This window comes from Heterocephalus glaber, unplaced genomic scaffold, assembly GCF_053883595.1.
Source record: "Heterocephalus glaber isolate CG9 unplaced genomic scaffold, H.glaber_assembly_v1.0 deba00001538, whole genome shotgun sequence".
Taxonomy (NCBI): domain Eukaryota; kingdom Metazoa; phylum Chordata; class Mammalia; order Rodentia; family Bathyergidae; genus Heterocephalus; species Heterocephalus glaber.
The window spans coordinates 6,655,129-6,675,047 of NW_028258333.1; the positions used below are offsets into that span (position 1 = coordinate 6,655,129).

At 44.4% G+C, this 19,919-nt stretch overlaps 1 long non-coding RNA gene across 1 annotated transcript in view; it reads left to right on the forward strand.

Moving 5' to 3' along the window:
* The window catches only part of LOC110349287 (uncharacterized), a 32,887-nt gene extending 19,582 nt beyond the window's left edge, over positions 1–13,305 (forward strand). The window contains exon 3 of the long non-coding RNA XR_015442194.1: positions 11,345–13,305. This is a non-coding gene — a long non-coding RNA (uncharacterized LOC110349287). The remainder of the gene's footprint in view (positions 1–11,344) is intronic.
* The last annotated feature ends 6,614 nt before the right edge of the window (positions 13,306–19,919 follow it).

Below are 19,919 nucleotides of genomic sequence, written 5' to 3' on the forward strand. Positions count from 1 at the left end.
CTTCCAGTGCCAGGTGACGTGAGCAATGGTAACACTGGGTATCTGGGTACCCAAAAGGAGAGAGAAGTACAGTTAAAGTACTAAGCCATGGGGCCTGTTCCGCTCCACTAAATCCTGCAGCATCACCATAATTCGGGCCTTCCGCCCTTGTCCGAGGGCGTCACAATGTCATTGCGCTGCACGTGGCCACACCCAGAAGCCCCCCAAGACCACCCCTGAGTGAACATCATTTCGAGGATCTATTTTCTTCTCTTATTGGCAAGTAATTAAGAACAGGATATAGTTGTATGATACTTACAAAAGGCTAGACCAGGAAAGGCTTTGGGGAATCTGTCTCCCAAGCTCTGTTTGCCCTCTGGAAATCTGTGTGATTAGGAAAGGATGTGCAGCTTTGCTCTGTGTTCCAGGAAGCTGAAACAGCTTTCTTATCTTCTCCTTTAAGCTGTCATGAAGAATTAGAGAACATTTACTTCAGGCACTTTGAGGCCTGGGGTGCAGCTCAGTGGCAGGGAACACTGGCTTAGCATGCACGAGGCCCTGGGTTTCATCCCCAGAAAGCTCTCAAAATACTCTCAGGAGCTCAAGGGAGAATGGCGCGGTCCCCATGAAGTGTTTAGGTGTTTCAGGAGATCTACACGGGGCACCGATAAAAACAATGGACGCTTCTCCAGAAGTCACCACGGGTGTATCTTTAGAGAGAAGTAAAATTATGTTTTATATTTAAAAATAGGAATATTAGGACCGGAAAGATGGAACAGAGGGGAGAAAGGGCGAAAACGGAAGTCTTTCAAACTGTGTGCTTTGTCCATTGCCCTCTCCTTGTTGCTGTGCTCCAGATTTCACTCTCCATTTCCTGTGTCTGTTTCCAGGGTGCCACAGCCGAGTACCATGAGCTGGGAGGCTTCAATCAGGAGAAAATAATTTCCTCCTGACCCTGGAAACTGGGAGCCTGGACTCGGGGTGCGGCAGGGCTGGTTCTACTGGCCCGTGATCCCTCTCAGCTGCTGGTGGCTGTCTCCCTTCCCTGGGCTTCCTCACCCAATCTCTGCCTCCAGGTCCCTGGCAGGTGCTGTCCAGGGTTCCTCTTGGGGTCCCCCCTGGTGACTTCCTTTTAGCCTGATTACTTCTTTAAATAGAGTCACATTTCTAGATAAGGGGTAGGGGCAGGATGTCAGCACAGTTTGGAGTGTTGTTCAATCCACAACACACTTCATTTTGGCCTTAATAAGGAAACCAAATGCTTTTAAAAGATGATTAGTTATGCCGGCCTTGGTGGCACACGGCTGTAATCTCAGCACTCTGGGAGACTGAGGCAGGAAGATCACTAGTTTGAGTTCAGCCTGGGAAACACAGAGGCTTAGGGAGATCTTTTCTCAAAATAAAAAATGAGAAAGGGTTAGAGATGTCGCCCCTCGTGAAGGGCCTGGGTTCCAAAAAAGAATCAATCTGCTTTTTCGTTTTTCAGCGGTACTGGGGATTGAATTCAGGAACTGACACACGCAGGCAGGTGCTCTACCTGAGCCTCATCTCCGCCCATAAAGAGTCAGTTGCTTTTGCACTGGATCAGAACACGACCCCCCCCCCCCCCGCCCCATCTGCTCTGTCGCCCAGAGCATGCGCACTTGACATTCCTAGCCCTGGGCGCTGCTACACCGGGCGTGAGCCCCTGGCGGTGACTCGGGTGTGACTCGCCGGCCACTCCTAACCTACACCGAAGCGTCTCAGCCGTCTAAAAGCCCAGTTCCTGAACATCGCGGGGCGGAGGGTGGGCAGGACAGAGGGAGGAGAATGTCTCCAGATGGCTGAGTTTGGCGTCTCCAACGGCAGAGACCTGGTCCCTCACCTCCGCCCGCCCGCCCGGCGCTGGGTCGCGTTTCCTTCTGGATGCCCGAGTCAGCGACTTTGCAGCGACTGCTGCCAGAAAATGAGTTATTGTTATTTTTAGCAAAAACTACCTTATGCACTTTTGCCTTATCAGATCGGAAAAAGAGTGGCCTTTCATTTTGCAATTCACTTTTGACATTATTCTTTTAAAAGACCCTAACTGGGGCCAGGGATTTAGCTCAGTGGTTCCGAAGCCTGCCTCGAAAGCGCAAGGACCCGAGTTCGATCCCCGGTATCAAAAAAAAAAAAAAAAAAAAAGACCCTAATTTAGGCACATCAAGGGGTTTGAGTCCTTTGCTCTGTGCTTTGACTGTAGTGCCCCCTGGTGGACATTAAATGCCAGGCTCGGTTCTCCTCATTGATCAATTTCCCCGGAAATGTTAAGAATGTATTTCAGCAGACTCATTGTTTTTCTACATTGGATTCCTGTTTTGTTTCTTGTTTTTTGTGAGGTTTTTTTTCCAGCTAAAGTTCACTTCAGTACATGACCAAACTGCATAACTGTATAATTCTCTAATTGTTCCCAGGATGCTTTCTACCGATTTCCTCTTCCTCAATTCAGGAGATGTACTAAAATGAGTGCCAGGGTCATCAACATGAGGGCTTCCGAACCGTGGCTGCTAACATGAGATAACTAAAATGCCGAAAAGACAACCAGAGTGTAGCTTGAAATGAAGATGATTATGACCAAAAAATGTTAAAAGCAAGAACAAGGAGGTAGACTTTGCGGAGATGGGAATGGGCTCTGGGGAAATGGGAAGGAGAGGGGGCGAAGAGGAAGTGAATAGGATCAAGATTCGGTCAGCGCGTGCGTGTGTGTGTGTGTGTGTGTGTGTGTGTGTGTGTGCGTGTGTGTGTGTGTATGTGTATCAGTTCCCCAGGATGGGTGTATGTATTACGCATCATAAGCATACTGATTAAAATGTTAAAAACTAAAGCAAGAGAAGCATACGAATTAATCCAGTGAAGGCTCCACAGGCCTCTGGGGCTAGAGGGCCTGCAGCTGCTCACCGGGAAAAGAGAGGCGCCTGGTAAAGGCCGCTTCCCTGTGCTTCAAGGGTGGCGTCCTGTCTGCCTCCCCCGCCGTCTCACACTCCCCGGTGGGGGGGCGGCTGGGTTGGGGGTGCGGGTCCTGGCCCCTGCCTGGCCCGGAAGCTCTCGCCAGCAAGTCCAGGATGTGAGTGAGGGTTACCTTGCTCCTTGAAAGTCGCTGCAAAGCTATCGCAGGGCTCTCGGCCCTGGAGATTTTACAAACAAGTCAAAAAGTAAAGAAAGCGTCCAGTGGAGGAATAAAAAAAGATAATTATTTAAAAATTCCCCAAGGAATGGCATTAAAGATGAATTAATAAATAATGACCATTACCTGTCACCATCACTTCATAAAAGAAAGAACAAGTCGATACAAAAGACAAGACATAATCTTCGAAGGTACATTCTTCAAAGGAAAAAAATGTTTTACATGTGTTAAATATATATACGTGCATGGGTATATACATGTGTACACACAAATATGTGCATGCACACCAGTGTTCGTGCTTTTATCTCACTGCTGAACAGGGAAGAGATTGTCTTGAATTGGGTGTCTGTGGATGGGCACTTGGGTACAGGTGCGAGAACTTTGCTTCCAGAATTTCACTCTGCCGGGCACGATTTGGGGCGACCTCCACTAAGGTATTTCTTTGAAGTGAGAATTCAAGACCATGGTGTGTGTGGGAGATGGATGACAGAGTCTGGGCTCTCATGAGCAACAGAACCTGCTCCCTGCCGGCCTCACCTAGCAACACAGGGCATGAGAGAGGGTCAGGCTATTGGGGCCTGGGGAGCCACCTGGGGGGTCGGCTGGGTTCTTCCTCCTGGTCTAGTGTGGAGCCTCCTGCGAGTCACCAGGGCAGAGGGAGTGACCTGTCATGGTCAGGACCTCCCGGATGTTGTCCACAGCCTCCCCGGAGGTCTTGTTCCAGGCACAGGAATCTTGGCTTTCAGAAAGGAAAGGCGCAAGGCCCTCTAGTCAGTGACTGAGGTTCAGAAAGGGCCTGAGGTCACTTGCTGAGTTTCTTCATGGCCTCTAATTAGCCTCAAAGAGGCAGAGGCCGTGCAGGGGTTCAGTGACATTGTGCAGACTCTGCTCTGTAAGAGCCACATAATGCTGAGGCCCAATGTGTGCCTTCAACCAGGCCCCCCTGCCCAAGATACAGGAGTGTGTGAAGTCACACCCAGCCCCAGCCCCAGAGTGCAGTGTCATTGTCTTAGCAGCTGAGCCTCTGCTGAGAGCTTAAAAGTCAATGTTGGCTTTCTTGAGAGCCTTTGCCTGCTTGCTTAGACCCCTTATTTTATATTCCAAAGCTTTCTCTTGTCCACTCTCAGCCTTTTTACCTTTTAGTTAAAGGCCTTATTTTACAGCTATTTAATTGATTTTTTTTTCCCCAAAGTTAATTCCCTTTTCATGTGTGTTGTTCCAAACTGGCCACAATATTCTAATATTTACAATGCTTTAATGCCCTATAGACACTGAATATTTACTGTGCTTCCAGGCTTTTCTAGGAACCTAACCCTGTATCTTCTGTGTGTGTGTGTGTGTGTGTGTGTGTGTGTGTGTGTATTTGCTGCCTGTCTTTAATTTTCTCATTTGGTTCTTCCTAACCTCTGAATTAGTTGTATGTTTTATGACTGAACTCAGTTCTCTGGTTCTGGCTCTGTAATCAGCTCTCCAAGTCATGCCCACCTCCTCACCCCTGGAACAAGTGAGCGCTACCTATTTGCAGTTATAATTAAGAAGGAATTTAAGATGAGGAAATTACTCTGCTCATCTGTGTGGGCCCTAAGTCCCATGACAAATGTCCACACAGAAGACACACATGGAAGAGCCGCTCCAAGGAGGAGATGTGGTTGGCAGGATGTGGCCACAAACCAGAAAGCAGCTTCTAGAACTGCTGTCAGCTCCCAGGCACTCCCAAGAGGTGAAGAAGGCTTCTCCCCCAGACTCTGCAGAGGTGGCACAGCTCGGCTGACACCCAGATGTTTGACTTCAGGCCTCCAGACTTGGGAGAGAGTGGCCTTCCATGGTTTCAAGCCATCAAGAGTGTGGTGATTCCTTACAGCAGCTATCGAAAACTAGCAGTCTTTAGTGCTCTGAGCCTGTGTTCTGCTCATTTCCTACTGGGTGCTGTCAGCCACTATTCCATTATTTCATCGCATTTCCCAACTGCCAACCTGTTACTCCATCTTTTGGGCCACCTTCCTCCATTATTTTGTATATTCTATTCATTACATTGCAGTCACCGGTTAACGGGCTGTGTCTAGAATTGAAGACTTGTGTGTCGTTCCCAGTCAACAGAAATGTAACTAGTTTATATCCAACTTGCAGATTTTGGAGGAAAAGTCCAGAAACCTTATACATGGCAAGTTTGAATTCATAGAAGGAAATAAAGAGTGATGTAAGGCTGTTTTTGAGCAGTTATACTGCTTATACTCTTCCAGCAGTTAGTGTGGGCTCAGAGGTAGATTTGCTGGGTTGGAATACAGCTTTGCCAGTTCATGGTGGACAAGTTATTTATCTTCTCTTGGACTTGATTTCTACATCTATCAAATAGGAATAATATGTATGCCAACTCATAGAGCTTTTTGGTGAGTTTTAAGTGAAGTGATATTTGTAAAGTTCTTAGAATGACTCCTGAGATGAGGTGAGCACCTTAGAAATGTTAGCTATCAGCTAGGCATGGTGGTGCATGCCTGTAATCTTAGCACCCTGGTAGGCTGAAGCAGGAGGATCTCAAGTTTGAGCCAAGTCTGGAAATTTAGCACCACTCTATCTCAAAATAAAACATAAAGGGGTTGGGGATGTAGCTCAGTTTTAGGGGCCTGGGTTCAATCCTCAGTACTAGGGTGGGTGGGGGGAAAGAAATGTTAACTATCATTTTTGTATTTGTGCCTTAAACATCTAATTAATGTGAATGCTCCAAAGAAATGGAAAAGAATGGATTTTTGTAACCTCACATTATTCCCTTAGGCTAAGAGCATCAAAACAGTGCTCCTAGGTATACACCCTATAATCCTGAAATTAGAGCATTAAGCAGAATTCTATTTATACTCATCTAGGAATCCACAAGGTATAATGTGCTCATAAAGCTGGCATTAATTATTGTGCTATGTTGTTGATGGCTTATTACTCAGGCAGTACAATGACAAATTGCCCTCCCTTATTAAAGCAGCTGGCCTCTCTCATTCCTTGATCATTTGCAGTAATTCTCAAATTTGTTCCATTGTTTCAATTCAAAGACTAATTGATTAATCTCATTTAGCTCATTAGTGCTCCATGCTAGCGCTATTGTAAATATTCATGGAATTCATCCTTATGTAACTAAGTCCTTTCCCTCCAGCAGAATTTTAAGCCCAGCATGCTGTGGTCTCCAAATCTTGTAAAATTGTCAAGGCCTTCTTTGATTCTGCCTACAGTCAGTAAAACAAAAACCTAACATGCCCTATAAAGTACGGCCAAAAACTATTATACCAATAAAACACACAACAGAAAGTTGCAAAATTTTCTCTCTGAAATGATCGTTGGTGCTTATTTCCAAGTGTTTGTAACTTTTATTTTCCAAGGCATCATAAAACCTTTTGGTTCAGTTTTTGCCAGCAATTTGCTATAGCTTAGATCTGGAAAGTTCCCCAGCGGCCCATATGATAAAGGTCGGGTCAGCAGCCTAAAGGTCTGTTGGGGAGTGTGGAACCTCTAGGAGGTGGCGCCTAGTGGGAGGAAGTGATGTCATAGGGGGTGTGTCCTTGAAGGGGATATTGGCATCCTGCCCCTTCCCTCTGTTTTGCTTCCAGCTGCCATGAAGTCAGTAGCTGTTTCTACCACACACTTCCCTCATGATGTATGGTACCACCACAGGCGAGTCCCATAGTAACAAGGCCAAGTGGGGATGGACTGAAACCTCAGAAACTGTGAGCCAACATAAATCTTTTCTCCTTGTTGTATTCATTATCTCAGGCACTTCATCACAGCAATGGAGACTGACATGCAGGGAGGCCTTCTTCTCATGGGCTGCATTCTCTCTCTTTTTTTTTGGTACCAGGGATCAAACTTAGGTCCTTGCGCTTGCAAGGCAGGCAGCAGAACCACTGAGCTAAATCCCCGGTTGGGCTGCCTGCTCTGATGACTGCTGTCTGGCCTGTTGCTCTGATGTTCTGCTGGGACTCTCCTGTGACACACCCTGTGTTGGACACCATCCCTTTTAGGGTGCCAAGCCTCCTTCCTTTTGATTTTAACTCGCGTGTCAGACTCCTTCACAAAAGTCTGATAATGTCCACTCTGTCCTTTCTTCTGATGGGTAGGTTGTTGGTTTTGGAATACTAGATTCAGAATAATTTTTCTTCTAGGACTTGAAAGACTTACCTTTGTATCCCTAGATTTGTCATTTAGATTCCTGGCTCCATTGTTCGCTTCCTCTTTAGAAGTCGCTAGCATCTTCTCTATCTCTGGGCTCTGAAATTCCCAGAGGGTGCACTTTCTTACGATCTTTTAATTCACTGGGCTTGGCATTCATGTGCCTTTTTAATTGGAGACTTATGATCCTCAGTTCTGGGGAAAGTTCTCCATATCTCTGATAATTCCTTCCCTTCTACTCTTTCTGGAATTTCAGAACTGCTGAATTTCTTGTCTGGCGTCTTTTTCCTTTTTACTTCTGTTTTCTATTTCCTGAAATTTTTGTTTTAGATCCTTTCTAGGATGCCCTGCATATTATGTTCTAATCTTCCACTGAAATTTATATATTGCTGATCATATTTCAATTCCCAAGAAATTTCTCTTGCTCTGTGCTGCTTGTTTTAGATCTCCCTGATCTTCTTCTTACATACTCTCTTCTCCAGAAGCCCTGAGGGTTAGTATTATGTCAACATCCCTAGTTCCTGTGCTATCTCTTCCCCCCTGTTCTTCCCATCAGTCTCCCCTAGGTCATGTTGCAAGTTTACTTAATTAAATACAGTAAAATGCTTGGATTGTAAGCACAATTCATTCTGGAGACATGCCTGTAATCCGAAAGCACTTGTATATATCTTTTTAAAAAATAATTTTATTGGTACATTTAAGGTATACAGTATGAAGTTCATCATTGGAAATTTGCACCTTTACATAATCCATCTTTGTTCTTATTTTTTCCCCATTCCCCTGCCCTTCCTTCAACCCCTCCACCCCTCCCTATCTACAAAGACTTTGTTTCCATTTTTTTTCCTCATATTAATTCCATTCCCTTCTTTCTTTTCCTCTACCCCTCCCACTTCCCCCTCCCCTTTGCACCTTTTCTTCCTATTTCACATTAAGCACTTGTATATATCACAGCAAATTTCCCTATAAAAATCAGATGATTTGTTCTACAACACAAACATTCATATAAAAATGATTACAATACTGTAATATAATACAAAATAATAAAGAAAATGCAAAATATAAAGAATAAAACCAAATTTACCTGTGCTTACCTTTGAAAACCTTCATGGCTGGTGTGAGGGAGACAAGAGAGAGGAGGGTTATCACGTAGCAGGACTTTCACCATCACTAAGGCAATCACTGTTATTGGCTCAATGGGATCCTTTTCTTTCTGTGCAACTTTAACAAGGAACCTATCCAATGGCACTTGCTTTTGCCTCCTTCTGAGGATTCACAGAAATGTGACACTGCATTGTCATTAGACAGATTCATCACTCACACTGCTATAGCGGAATTTGGGTGGTGCTTTTCTACAAAAATTGGCATTGTTTCCCACATTTTACACACCTGCCTCATGTCATTTGAAGTGAGGGTTTCCTCTACTTTTTTCTCTTCCTCCTCTGCACACAAGATCTCCTCCATAACCTCTTGCTGTTGGGTGTCCACTGATCACCCACAATCCCAAGGTGAGAGAGAGGAACCATTGGGTCAGTTGTGATCATGTGACATTCGCCATCACCTGCTACTTGTGTTGCAAGACATCACTCATTTATCAAGTTACACTTTATTAGAGATGCTTGCTTGCTTTGTGGAGCACTTGGAGAGCAAGTTATTTGGCATCTAAGGTTTTACTGTACTTGACAATCCATGGCTGTTCTTTTATAATGAAGACAAGGGAAAAGCAGTGTGTGTGGACAGAGCTGTAAGCACATGAGTTTCACAGAGGGTGCCAAGCAGGTTTTGTCCAGTGGGTCATTTGCCCTTTCATTAAAGAATCAAGTCTCCAGAGAAGCCCCTAATGTCCTGTTGGGGTGATTTCCTGGTTATAGTCTTCTAGAATCAGGTTTGTGGGAGATGGAATGAGCATTCTTCTGTCTACTCTACCAATTAATTTCAGGTAATTTCCCTGTTTCCAGGCCTGTGCCTCCTCTTCTTTCTGCTTTTTTCTGGTCTCTAGTGGTTAGACTGTTCTCTCTCAGAGTCAACTGCTCTGGACAGGCTTCCAGTTGAGAGTAGGAGCCAGGACTGGGGCTAGAGATGGGAATCTGTTACATGGTTGGGTGGGATGCCTGCCACCTCTAAGTACTGCCTGCTTCTGTGTCCTGGGCCTTGGCAGGGTTCTGTAGGTGGATGGGCTCTCATATCCTCCTGTGAAAGCAGGACAGTTTGAATCCATTTTCTTTTTTCTTTAAAGGGGCCAAGTGGGGAGCATTACTGTGAATCGGCTGGCGGGGTAGAGTCTGGGTTGAGTAGGAACTGCAGGGCAGAGTGTGCATCTCGAGGGGAGTTCCCTGCTAGCAGGCAAACATTCAAAACTGTTCCAAGGACAGTAAGCTGGCATCACTTTGAAAGTGAATTTGCATTCTTGGGGTATTAGAATGCATATTCTTGCACAAATGTCAAAGAGTTTAAAAAAATTTTTTTTTGGTATGGGGGATCAAACTCAGGACCTTGCACTTGCAAGGCAGGTGTCAGAACCACTGAGCTAAATCCCCAGCTGAAAAATAATTCTTATTGGCCACCAGATAAGCCTTGCTTTGTTACTCTGCCCTGGCACAGGAAGTGGACTGTGCATTTCCTTAGATTCTGAGAGCTCACTATCATTAGTGGAGGCAAAAAATTATTCAATGGAATTAAATTAAGGAAATTAGAATACCTTAGGTTACATAATTGCTTTTTGGCTGTAGTTAGCAGTTAGTGTCTTCTGAATAGTGGAGGCCACAGAGGTACAGTGGTGGCACCAGGAAATGAACACTAATTGTCCAATAAATATTCTTGAGCAAGTGCATCCTATGGATAGGGGAGGTTGGTGGTGTCAGGGACAAGGGAAAGGAGAGATGATGAACCACGAGCAGGTTCTTAAACTTCTGCCAAGAAGGGGCATGTGTGATGTTTCTCTTAGATTCAATGGCAAAAGTAAGTCACACAGTCACTCCTGACCTCGAGAGGACAGGGAAGTTTATCCCATGACACGGAGGAGCGTCTCAAATCACAGGGGCATGGCTGGGAGTAGGGGTGGGGATGTGCAGTCCTTGGCCAGGGAGGGGCAGCGGCGTGGTGTGCACTGGTGTATTAGAGGCTTGTCCCCAGGGTGCCACCGTGCTACGGGGGTGGGTGGGGAGTGGACCCCTGAAGAGGGTGGGTTGCTGCTGGGTCTTTAGGTCCCTGGAGGCCTACGCGTCCCTGACACCAACTTGAGCACCCCAGTCTCTTACTTTTTTGTGTTCGGGTCATGAGCCGAGTAGTTTTCTTCACCATGTGCTTCCATCACGAAATGCTGCTTTACATGGCCAGAGCGGTGGGACCAAAGCATCGTGCACGGCCTCCCAAACTGTGAACCAAAACAGACTTTTGTCTTTAGAAATTAATTATCTCAGGTATTCGTTAAAGTGATGGAAAATGGATGGACAGAGGCAGCATTCATTTGGGATAATATAATTAACCACAGAGAGCTGCAGTTATTAGCTCCATTCCACAGATGGAGAAAATAAAGCAAGGGTGCCATTCAATTTCAGAAGAAAGCAATTGGTTTGACTAAGAGACTGCACATATTTTATCTAAAATTCAATAAAGCAAAACAAAAGAAAAATGGACCATGGAAGACTTAATCATGCACAAACGTTACAGTCAATCTCTACTTTTTTAAAGAGAGAGAAAAAATAGATTTCACCTGTATGTGATTATTCTGGGGTGTCTTTAGGAAAGAAAAGTTAAACATTAAAATATTGGCTGAGTGTGTGCCTATAATTTCAGCACTCTGGGAGGCTGAGGCAGGAAGATGCCAATTTGAGCCCAGCCTGGGCAACTTACTGACTTAGAGAGCCCCTATCTTAAAAGAGAGAGAGGAAGGAAGGAAGGAAGGAAGGAAGGAAGGAAGGAAAGGAGGGAGGGAGGGAGGGTTGGGGATGTAGCTCAATGTGAAGGCCGTGGGTTCACTCCCCAGTTAAAAGAAAATCTATACTGAATAATGCAAAAGAGATGCTTTTAAAAGGCCCAACCTAATCTTTTTGTTTTGTGCTGTTTTGTTTCTATCAGTACCAAGGATGGAACTCATGGCATCACACATCTAGGCAAGAGCTCACTGCTGAGCTACACTTCTAGTCCTGATCTTTTTCATACAAATGAACTGGATTTTAGACAACTTGGTCTCAGAGAAGATCCTGTTTCATTCTTGGGAAATCTGCAGTTTTTTGCATTCATCAGGTGACTTTGAAATTTGCCAAATCTGAGACATAGCTGAGAGGGAGTAAGCGCTGTTTCCTGAAGGAGGAATAATTCTTAAGAAGAAAGAATTCCACAGCTGTTGGGAACCTTGCTGATTTTTGTAATTTATTTCCTTTTTCATAGTTTCAAAAAGTCTCCCACGAGACAAAGAAGTGCAAGCACTTTCTAATACTATAATTTGCTTTCCAGTGTATTAAAATGTTCATGAAAAAGTCAACATTTCCCTGGTCTTAGTATCCATTATGCTGCTGAAATCATCAGACCAGGTGACACTGATTTCTTTTAAAATTATACAATGTCACCAGGTGACACTGATTTCTTGCAAGAGCCTGCCACCTTGTGGTCATTTGGAAAACCAGACTGGCAACATTGTGGTGCCGTGTTTCCTTCAATAAATATGTAAGGGGCACCTAATGCAGTGGCGGGGAATATTTTAGAGCCTTCAGTGATAACAAGCAGCCAGCTGTGCTACGCGTGCCATAGGTCCACCGCCGCTGACCTCAGAGTAGTGAGTGAAACGGACAAACTTATTTACATCACTTCACATGTGGGGATACAGTCCACTCTCATCAGCTGTTAGGTTTTGATTTTACTGTCATGTGCCTGTCTTCTCCCCAGTTCTTCCTGCTGCAGGGAGGTGACACGTCTCTGCTCCTTTGAAGGCCTGTCTTTCTCTTTTTGTAGCCCTGTCTTCTCAAAGACTCTGCACTTGTAATTCTTCCTTCCTTGGCCACCATCGCCAGCTCCCTCCCCTTTACAGGTCTCCATCCACACACACACACACACACACACACACCCCTGCCCAGGGGCCTTCACAGAAACGGTTTCCTTCCCTAATCCCAATTCTTTGTAGCTAAGGCTGCATATTGCTGCTTCCTGTCACCGTGAAACGTCTCAAAGATTTTGTCTGTAGTCTCCGTCTCCATTTCTACGCGATTCCCCTTAGTCCATGGCCTCTGCAGAGCCTGTCCTGCCCGGGCCACTGGCCACCTGCATGTGCCAGGGGCCACCTGTCCTCACCCCACTCTGCCTCTCAGCCCTGAACACGGGCCAGCACTGCTTCTGCCTCCTCCCAGCGAGCTCCCAGGGGATCCAACTGCTGTCCTCGCGTCTGCCCCGGCAGTGCTGTCCCCACCTGTACAGGACTGGCTCTTGGCCTTGGTCTTTGCTCTGAACCACTCAGAGGGCTTCCCTGACCATTTGGCATGACTGGCTCCTCGTTCCTGCCTCTCCCTCCTTGGGGAGGAAGTCCTCTCTGGAAGTGACCTCACTACCCACAAGAGCCTCATCTGCCTTGGTGATTGTGGGATTCTCACCTCTCAGCAGTAGTTCCTGCCATTCAGTAGTGGCTTCACAAGTAGATTAAGTGGCAGGAGTTTAGAATTCACCTGGCAAAAATGGCCACTCCTCCCCAGCCCTGGTCCGTGAGTTATCTGATGCTGGGATCACAGAGGTAAAAAGGGCACTGAGGGCCGGGGATTTAGCTCAGTGGTTCCAGCACCTGCCTGGAAAGCACAAGGCCCCGAGTTCAATCCCTGGTACCAAAAAAAGAGAGCACTGAACAGATAGGAGAATTGTGTTCAGCCCTTGGGAAGATTCTGGAAACTTAATGTGACTGAGAGCCCTAATTTGTAAACTGAGAGAACTGGGACAAAATGGAGATGACAACTACATATCAGCTTTGGCCACAGAAAGAATAATGTGATTCACTGACTGACTGATGGATACTAAGTCATTATCAGTGGCCATCTTGAATGTATGACTCTATCTTCCTGGATAACATGATTCCTTCTAGGTCCTTAAAATATTGCTGTTTTAATTGAGTTTCAGATTTGAAATGCGACTTAAAGCTGTGAAGCATTCTTAGCATTTAATGATAGAAAAAGAACTAAACTCAGACTCAAAATTATAAATTACCACTTCCGGGAATTAATCCAAGGTAAAAGAAAACAGAACTACATCTACTTATTTAACTAGGATTCACCCTATAACATGAGAAAATTATTCTGTTGTGTAATATTTAAGTGCCCCTTTAGAAACGTTCCCTGCAGTAAGTCAGGTATTTATTATGCTTCATATTTTATTTCCCTAAAGATGTGCTAGCTCTCTGTCTCTTCTAATTGGAGGACTTGACTTGCTTTCTTTCTCTCCATTCTGCTGCTCCACAAGGAAATAATTCCAGACTAGAGTGGCAGATATATCCAGCTCTATTTCAATTCCTGGGATAATGTGAATTCACTGAATTAAAAGAAAATAAACCTCAGAGGGGAGTGCAAGCCCAATTTTAATGGAAATTGGGATTAAGTTCAAATTTTCACCATCTTATGTGTCACACAGTCATGTATGGAAAAAAAAATGTGCTTGAAAAAGACCGAATGAATTTGACCGCATAAAAGAATGTGTGGAGTTTATAGTAGTAAAAATAAAATGATATGAGAACATAGAAATAGCCTCATGCAATTCTATATGTAGCATAAAAAGATTAGAGAGCTCTTTGGTTTCATTTATTTGAAATAATTCCTGAGGTAAGTAATTCCCTAAGGTAAAACAACATAATTCATTTGAAGAAATTTGAGGTTTTGAAAGGAAGCTTAAACTCAGTATTATACAGTTTATTATTACAGTTTAGGGGTGATTCATCTATCTATCTATCTATCTATCTATCTATCTATCTATCTATCTATCTATGAGATGGGGTCTCCCTGTGTGGTCCAGGGTGACCTCAAACTCTCCATCCTCCTGCCTCAGCCACTGAGTGCCGGGATTGTAGGCGTCCGCCACTCTGCCTGGTTTAGGGGTGACCTTTGCAGGAGGAAATTATTAATGATCTAAATCAGGGTTAGGCAAACTCAGCCCTTGTGTCAGACTGACCTGTGCCTGTTTTATAAATAAAGTTTTATTGGGACACAGCAAACCCATTTGTGTACACGTTGTCTATGGCTACTTTTCTTCTATGATTGCTAAAGTGGATAGTGGCAGCAGATGTCTCATGGCCTTCGAAGCCTTCAGTTTGACTCTTTGACCTTTATGAAAAATTTTGCTGCCTCTTGTTCTTGATCATAAGCTTTTCCATTAGACCACATATTTCTGAAGGCAGAGATTCTATGCTTAAAGTTAGTTTTTAATTGCTCTTAAAGGAGTCACAGTACTTTTGAGATTATTGGCTAACAACTTCAAGAAATAGGTGTCCAACACAAGTTTACACAAGGGTAGAGTTCTAAAGCTTTACCTCACTCATGACACACGCGTCCTTCAGGGCCACACTATTTTTCTCGGCCCTAGGGGAATGTTTGTGTCCTCTGCTTCTCTCCCAGGCTGGGATCTTCAGCGTCCCTTCCCCGAGAAGGGAGCTCTGCCTTGACATCAAACCATCATCTTCCAGCCTGGATTTCCTCTTCTGGTTGAGTCCATGTAGCTGCTGGAAAGGTAGCAGCAGCCCTCAAAGGTCTTTCTAGCCCAGGTTGCATCTTCCAAGCCCAATACTTGTGGCCTCTGGGGCCTCTGCTAAGCCATTTGCAGGCTCTTGCACATATTTTAAATGGCTACAAACCAAGATGTGAGGTGTTCATTGTTAGACTCCCATAGTGTACTTACACATGGAAAGGGGAGAGAGATCTTTTTCTATGGGGGCCAAAATACAAGCTGTGGTCTCAAATGAAGAAGGAGAGGAGGAGGAGAAGGGAGAGGAGGAAGAGGAACAGGAAGAGGAGGGGGAGGAGAGAGAGAATGAGAAGAGAAAGAAGGCAACCCTTAAAATATAAATATTTCTTGTTGGGTTTCTGCCAACACAACACTTAAGAAGTCAGTTTTGCTCTCCGGTGTTTGTTTAGTTCATGCCAAATGTCAGGCATTTAATAAGAAGAATCTATGAGAGGGTGAGCCAAGAACTCCCCGATATCCAGCCTTAAAACTGCACGAGTCTGGGGTCCCAGCTGCACAGAGAGAGGCAGCACAGGCCGAAGCACATTTTGGAAAGACTGCTCCTCCCGTGGAAATTCTAACACCATCCCAGGAGGGGCTTCTACTTCTCCACCTCCATCCACCTGGAGAGTCTGATATCAACCTCAGCACAGAGCTACCTGACTGGATATTATTTTTACCTTCTCAGAAAAATGGTTTAGAGGAGTTATAAAATGATGACTTCTGCAGTTTGGAGATTAGTGTAGTTAAGTGGCTTCATAAGAAAATTTCTACATCTCCAGTAAAAATCTTGATTAAAAATGATCCTTCATGAAATTCACTTTCCCTTCCATAAAGGGATGCACAACATGGCCTTCTCAGAGTTGACTGATAGGCAGATGTGAACCACCTGACATTGGGAACATTTTCTTTTGTTAGGTAAACAGTCCATAATATTTTGGGTTTTTTTGTTTTTTTGGTTGCCAGGAAGCTGATAGCTAAATTTTTTTGTGTATACACAGCAACCTACTTCAGGTTTTCCATGATAGCTATCTACCTAAGCCTTCTGTGTTTCCTGACTTAGTACTTAGCTTTTGTTATATCCTTTCCTTAATGTTCCTACTGGTGTTGCTACAAAGTGAATTTCTTCAGGACACATTTTCTGAGTGTGTTTTATGAATTTGTTAAAGGCATTAAATGCATTTTAAATATAAGACTCAGAATAACGCAAGGATGTTGGTAATACGCTTATTCTTCAGAAAAAAAGACTGAAGTTAAGAGATATGAACGAATTTGTTCAAATCCACAAACCTGGGGGTGGAAATGAGGGTAGGATTTTAACTCACTGATATCTAACAACCAGGCCTGTCTGTCCAACCACTATGATGTCTGATCATTTCTCTAGTCAAGTCCCGATGGAGTACAACGGGTGACAAAGAGAAATGGTCTATACGAACAGAATCAATTTTCTCTTTAAAAATGATTAAAAGGATGGACAGTTAGAAAACTTTTTTCCATAATATTGGTAATCAGCCTTTTCACAGGAAACTAACACTGTCAAACCAGACAAAACCCATTTGGCAACCCAACATTTGAAAAATAAAGTCTAATTTTATTGGTAATTAAATATATGCAACTTAAAACCACTTCATGCCTATGAATGCTGTAAAATGTATTGGTGTTGGAGCTCTGGAAAAAAAAGTTCTCTTAGGTTCTTTTGATCGCAATGAATTTGTTTAATCTTATTGTAGGGCCAAAGTCATCAAAAATCAGTATAGCATTGATTTAGGGATGCTTTATCTAGAAACTTAAACAGAATATTTCAAAAGATGAAGACTCTTAGGTGTTTAAAGCTTTCACAGCATTGTTATTAGGAATAAAAAAAGGGGAAAAAGATAACTGGTGGTCTTGAACAGAATCTAAAGTGTCTAACTGCTTTGATTTGGTAGTAATGATGTATAATTCAGGTATTCTGAGAAAGACACAGAAAAGAACATTAGGTAGAAAGCAGGACTCTGTGTGTGTGTGTGTGTGTGTGTGTGTGTGTGTGTGTTACAGGTGCATCAGCTTGAGAAGTGAGTTTATATATGAATGGAAGAGGAAGGGGCTAACTATAGCTTGAAACCTCCTTGTTCCCGTACTTGCTATTTATTGGCCAATCACCTCAAAATAAAGAAAGCAGGAGGGGGAGTCTTTTGTTCTAGAAGTGGGCTGTAGTGTGAACATTTATTCAATGCAGAATTTTATAACATGGTATTAAAAAGCTGATCCACCTTCCACCTGACCTCTGAAATGACACCTTTGGGGGACCCATTGTTAACATCCAGGGGTCAAAGGCCACAGAATTTACCCCATGTGTTTATAACCTAAATGGGACAATATTATAGATATTGTTCAACAACTTGCTTTAGGCGCCTGGGGAAGTGTTCTTGACACCTTTTCTTATGTTTGGTTTTGATAAAATTAGTATCCCAATTACAATGACATTGAGTGTCTTTTTGCATCCAAGACTTCCAGGAGCACTGATACTTCAGGATGGCAGCTGTGACTTTCTGGTTGTGTCCAGTATCCTGGTGAGCATGCTGGCAGATCGTCTTTCTCATTCGCACACGTGCTACTGGCTTCTCCTTAACACTACTGGCATAGTAGTGGGTTGGTTGGTTGACTTCTAGCTAGCCTCAAATGTTTATGCTGGTTTGATCCTCAATACAGTCTCAGTCGGGCTCTCTTGTTTCTTACTGTCTTACTTTTTTGCTTGGGGAGACATCATTCTTTCTGACACTGACTTGAGCTTACCTGGTTAGGAGATTCCTGGGCTTGAGAAGTGGAAGTTATAGCAGCTGCTTGGGAATCCTAAGGAGTCTATCAGGAGAGCATTGTTTGCTAGATATTGGAATTTGGACAATATTTCCTCTTGGAGAAGCAAGCAAAGTAGTGCCCTTTCACTTATTTATAACAAATTTTTTGCATTATGTTTAGCAACTTGTTTTCATACTTGCCAATTTACTGTGGGCACCATTCCTTGCACTGGAGGTGGAGTAAAACTATGCACAGCCGTGTAGGGGCTGACCTGAGGGTAGGAGCAGGTGGTGCCGAGGGGGGCTGGACTTACTGCTCACACTATTTAGCCTGGGAACCTTTGCCATCTCATCGATATAGAACTGCAGCTCTTTGAATAATTGTTCTATAACATTCTTTATGCCATGGTAAATGAATGGTTCTCTGAAGGGCTTAAGAGTGTTGTGCACGGGCTGGGGATTTAGCTCAGTGGTTCTGCTGCCTGCCTCCCAAGTACAAGGTTCCAAGTTCGATCCCCGGTTCCAAAAAAAAAAAAAAAAAAGAGTGTTGTGCAGGGATGGTAGCTACAGAATGAAAGACTTTCCCCCAGCTGAGGCCCCTGCACTTAAATCCATTGCCTGCTTTGGGTGGAAACCAGCAGGTTCTGGCTGAATCAGGCAGAATTACGGCTCACTAACCAGCCCGGGCTGGTTAGTGAGGCAAACAGTTTTACCATTGGTTCTATGAATTTTCTGAATAGAAATGCTGCTGAATAGAAAGGTACTTTGGAACCAAAGCAATAGGGGGAGAATTACAGTAGATGAAAGGGAGAAGGGAGTTGGGGATGAGGACTATGCAGGTAGACAGTGACATTGTCTTTCTCTGCCTTTTATCTTGGGCAAATGCTCAAGGGCAAGCCAAGGCTGGCTGGTGTCTTCCACTTCAAGTCCAGTGTTTTGAAGTAAACAAATGTCTGCTCGGGTTTCCCAGCTACCTTTTTACAGTGCAGAAAGAGGAAGAGGAAATAGGGAACTGAGGTTAAGCCATTTTCTCTCAATGACTCAGTGTGTAGTAACAGGGAATGGAATTCAGAATCCCCGATGTTAATCTTTGGCCCTGCTCTCGGGGCGACTTTCATTTTTCACTGTTAGAGTGGAGGGAGCTGGTCCAGAGGGGCTCAGCAGGCGCGGCAGGCCCCGTCAGCAGGGGAATCCCCAGAAATGCTGCAACTTCAAGTGTGCTGCTGCCCTGCTGAAGACACTGAGCCGCAGCAAGAGGCAGCTTCCCCCTGCAGTGAGTTTTCTCGGAGGAAAACAAAAAAGCCCCACAATAGGCAAATGAAAATTAGTCCCTTCCAACTGGGCAGCAACTGCACTGTCCCTTAGATCAGAGGTTATCAACCTCCTCATTGTCATCACCGGTGCCATTGTGGACTGTACAGTTGTTTCTTGTGGGGTCTGGTTTACTGTAGGATGGTGGCAGCGTCCTTGGCCTCTGCGCCTGAGATGCTAGCAGTCTCCACCTCTCTGCCTCTCACAGCCACAACCAAAAATGCCTCCGGGTATTGTCCAGGTTCTCTGGGGATCAAACAAGTCCCTGTTTGGGTACCACTGGTTTGAACAAAGGATGCCCTTGAACTGAGAGGTTGTAATAATGAAGTGGAGTACGAGGTGGGAAGGGAGAAAGTTGGAGTAAACGTACAGATTTAATGTTCTCCTGTGATGAAAAAATCCTAAATAGACCTAAAGAGGAAAAATGCAGTGCATTCTCACATGTTATACTGATTGTCCGGACCTTTTCTTACCACTTGGAGACAAGATTTGGTAACTGAATTGCAGCAAGGTGGTCCTGCACCCCAAACTTAGCAGTGCAGCTCAATTCTCTGTGTGGGTCCCTGAGAGTCTGCGTAAATTCAGTGACTGTGAGTGGGAATAATCCACAAGGATGCTCAGCAAAGGTAGTGACACTGGGTGACACTACCATCACCATGCTTTTTCTTCCTTCAGTTCTACATCTTTTATTTGAAATCTTAACCTCCTTTTTACCATTTAGGAGGAAGGGATGGGAATGGGAATGTGCTAGGCTTTGGCAGGTGAGACTGAAGGTAGGGAGAGAGGAGCCAGGCTGAGGTTGGAAGGTGAAGTGAGGTCTACATAAATAATCCACTGTGGGTCTCAACCGACACCATAGGCCTGGTTTGAAAAGCTGA